General features: G+C 35.8%; 1 protein-coding gene and 1 long non-coding RNA gene across 3 annotated transcripts in view; both read right to left on the reverse strand.

The window, feature by feature from the left end:
• Positions 1-3636, reverse strand: part of LOC107719324 (growth factor receptor-bound protein 2) — an 81204-nt gene that overhangs the window by 52248 nt on the left and 25320 nt on the right. The window lies entirely within an intron of this gene.
• LOC107719325 (uncharacterized) lies at positions 1996-2528 on the reverse strand. Its single transcript, XR_001637505.1, has 3 exons — positions 2339-2528; positions 2178-2269; positions 1996-2091 (listed from the first exon to the last, which is right to left on the reverse strand). It is a non-coding gene; the product is annotated as an uncharacterized LOC107719325 (long non-coding RNA).

The following is a 3636-nucleotide window of genomic DNA, read 5'->3' on the forward strand; positions in this document are numbered from 1 at the left end:
TAGTAGTAGCAGCCTATTACGTACATTCTGCTGAACAATAGTAATATATTTCTGCCGCAATGTCTTCAAGTTAAACCGAACATTTATTTTGACGGGTTGCCGTGAATACCTTTACATTTCTGTGATGACATGATGTGTATGACATGATGATAGTTTTACTCAAATGAAACGGTCAAATGCTCATGAAGTGACTCTCAGAGCAGTTCTGGAGATGTTGTTCATGTATTTATGTCCTCATTAGTGAGATGGCAGATGTTAATATCACCGGAAGCGTCACGCGCGCTTCAGTACGAGTACTACACAAAACCGCGCATCTGCGCCATTCATTAACACAGAGACACGCAGAATTCATATTTAAATAGTCGTTTTGCGGCTTAATATTCACAAATACTAGTGGGAGTGGGAGTGTGCTCACTTGTGTGTGCCCATCGGGGCGGAACTCCGCTGTGCGCGATGCAGAGAGCGCGGCCATGTAACGTAGAGACAGAAATGACATACCGTCTGTAAATAAGATAAATAACATATAAGGCTATTTAGTTTGTTTAATAAAAGAACAAGGTATAGACCTGTTCTATAGGAAAGATAACTTTAAATGACTTCTGTTGTGAATTTGTGATCTGGTGCTATAGAGAAAATAAAATTAAATAAAATTAACTTGACCTTCAAGGGGGGGGCCACCCCCGCCAATATAATGGCAGGGGAAACACTAACATTAATATTTATATATAAATATAAATGTAATGTTGTTAAGTTTGTAAACATTTAGTTTTCGAATAAATATATATGTATATATATATTTAGATAGATTTCTGTGTGTGTATATTTTATTTTTTCTAAATATTTTATGATCGCAACATAAAACGTTTACGTGCTGAACTTTAATACTTAGGGTTAACTTATCAGTGCAACCTTTAGCTCTGCTGTTTCGCATTTTGAATCACTCAAGAGTACTGCAATAAAACCTCTTCGTTCCTTTTGGAAAAAAAGTTCCTGGTTATTTCAATAATAAATAGTCTGGAGCATAATGACTCATTTAAGAGCTCTTCTATCCCAGGAAGACGTGCACATAGCCACTGGCCGTTTTTCACCAGCAGTGCAAACTCTCCGGCCCATTTGTGTCAGCGGGACAACGACCCATCGGGTAAACATTTTCACTCCCTCTCCATCTCATCAAAGATGAGACAGCCAATAAACAGATCCTGCTCAATCAGCCTCTACGGGGGAAATTAAGAGTGAATGAAAAGGTCAATTCAAAAACGCTTGGCCTTTCAGCGACAGCTATCAGCCAGTCAATGTTTATTCTTTATATATTGCAAGAGAAACAGCCACTGTTGTCCATTTAGGAAACTCATTCCGCTGGCCAATCAGCTATCAAAAGACCAGAATAGGAAAGTGAAAATGAGAGGATACAACATGACTTTGCCTTACTAATAAGTACTTTAAAAAGAAAAATCAGGTTGTTCCTCTTATTGTGGCAGAAGGCAAAACCCCTCAAAAGCCCTTGATTTACAGCCAAAAATACTTCAGTGTCAATGTGTGAGATCACCGTCACAACGTCTAAACTCCTTAAAATCCAAAGAGGACCGTACTGATATCTTTGGTGTATTAAAGCATTGTTAAAAGCATGATAGCACTATCATAATGCGTCTGAATACATGCACTTACTCCTCCTGACTAATGGACCAAATTTCATACACAAGAGGACAGCGTTTAAATCCACTGTAGTGCATTATTTCACAGTATTCCCTGCCTCTTTGTATGTCCATCACAAGCTGAAACAGAGGAAAACTTTCCAAACTGAACACAAACCCAATAAATATTTTTAAACAGAAAATAATATTATATATATATATATATATATATATATATATAAAATAAACTTTACTATTATATAATTATAGTTTATCATGGAAATTTAAGTGATAGAGCGTGTTTGCATACCAAATCTTCCTGTAAAGTTAAGGATATTTGAGAGAATGTCTTTGCCACGCCCCCATAATGTTGACGGATCTCTTAGACATGCCCTAATCACACTCTGCACAGCTGCTAGATCTTCATGGTCTGACACGTGGCTCCCATAAACCAGGCGACCTGTTGAGAGAGCAGATCAACCAACATCATCAAGTTCATACTGAACCGGAGAGATGCATTTAAAGCATTTCATGTCCCAGCTGCACCTGCTATGTACTCCAATGCTCCGGTAGGGTCACTACAGTGTTTGGTTATGCGGTGATGTGCATCAATCAGAGCAAGTAGATCTTCCTGAGTCCTATAAATGGAAAAAAGTTTGAGTTACTTTTATAACTTTTGCGCCCCAATATCTGTTTAAAATCCTCACCAAAGGTAAAGCTGCGCTTGGCCCAGGTGTTTGAATGTTTGTCTCTGCTGCAGGACAGAGTGCAGGACAGCACACCGAGTGTTCACAGTGTCTTCATGAGAGGAGAAGGGGAGTGTCTGTTTTACTGAAGACCACAATTCATCCTTCAGGTCCCAGGAGGAATCACACACCAAGTGCAGGGCTCTAATCCTAACAGCAACTGTATCAGATGATAGATTATACACATTAGACAGCATTTGTATGCTGCAGACAGAAATCAACTGATTTACTTTCTCTTAAAAGGAACACTTGTTTTTTTTTTTTATTTAGACCTGCTCTTGTCACATATAACATATAACATGCAAAAGTATGGGGGCGGTAAAAGTTGAAGTCTTGAATGAAGTCTCTTTTGCACATCAAGGCCGCATTTATTTGATCAAAAATGCAATAAAAACTTTAATATTGTGAAATATTTTTTACAACTTAAAGTAACAGTTTTCTATTTGCAAAATGATAGATGCAAAGCTGAATTTCACAAACATGTCACATGATCCTTCAGAAATCATTATGGTAATTTGTGGCTCAAGCAATATTTCTTATTATCAGCAATAATAATTATTCTTATTATTCAATTTTTTCAGGATATTTTGATAAATAGAAAGTGAAAAAAAAGCATTTATTTGAAATAGAAATCTTTTGTAACATTATAAATGTCTTTACTGTCCCATATGATAAATTTAATACATCCTTGCTGAAAGTATTCATTTATCAAAAAAACAAAAAAACTTCTGTACAGTAGTGTAAAGTCAATTATATCACAGTGATTTCAGCTATCATTTACAGTCTGGCAATTTATTCTCCTATAGTTTTTCCAAAAAGACAAACCCCAGGAAACTAAAGTGAGGTCAATACAGGTAAAATTAAATTTAGTCAGTTTTGGGGTTTTAATATATTGAGATATGGCATTAAATAACTGTTAGCTATTAAAAAGATCTTAGAAAGGCTACATTACCCACAACAACAGCCTAAACAGTGCCTATACAAATATTTGGCTATTGGAGAAATATTACGAAAACAAATTATATTATTTTTATATATTTTTAAAATAACTTTCACTCACAAATTATTCCCAATAAGACTAGATTGCATTAAAGGGGTCATACGATGTTGCTAAAAAGAACATTATTTTGTGTATTTGGTGTAATGAAATGTGTTTATGCGGTTTAAGGTTAAAAAAACACATTATTTTCCACATACTGTACATTATTGTTTCTCCTCTATGCCCCGCCTTTCTGAAACGCGTCGATTTTTACAAAGCT

This window comes from Sinocyclocheilus rhinocerous, unplaced genomic scaffold (assembly GCF_001515625.1).
Source record: "Sinocyclocheilus rhinocerous isolate Xijiao unplaced genomic scaffold, SAMN03320098_v1.1 scaffold1533, whole genome shotgun sequence".
Lineage (NCBI taxonomy): Eukaryota > Metazoa > Chordata > Actinopteri > Cypriniformes > Cyprinidae > Sinocyclocheilus > Sinocyclocheilus rhinocerous.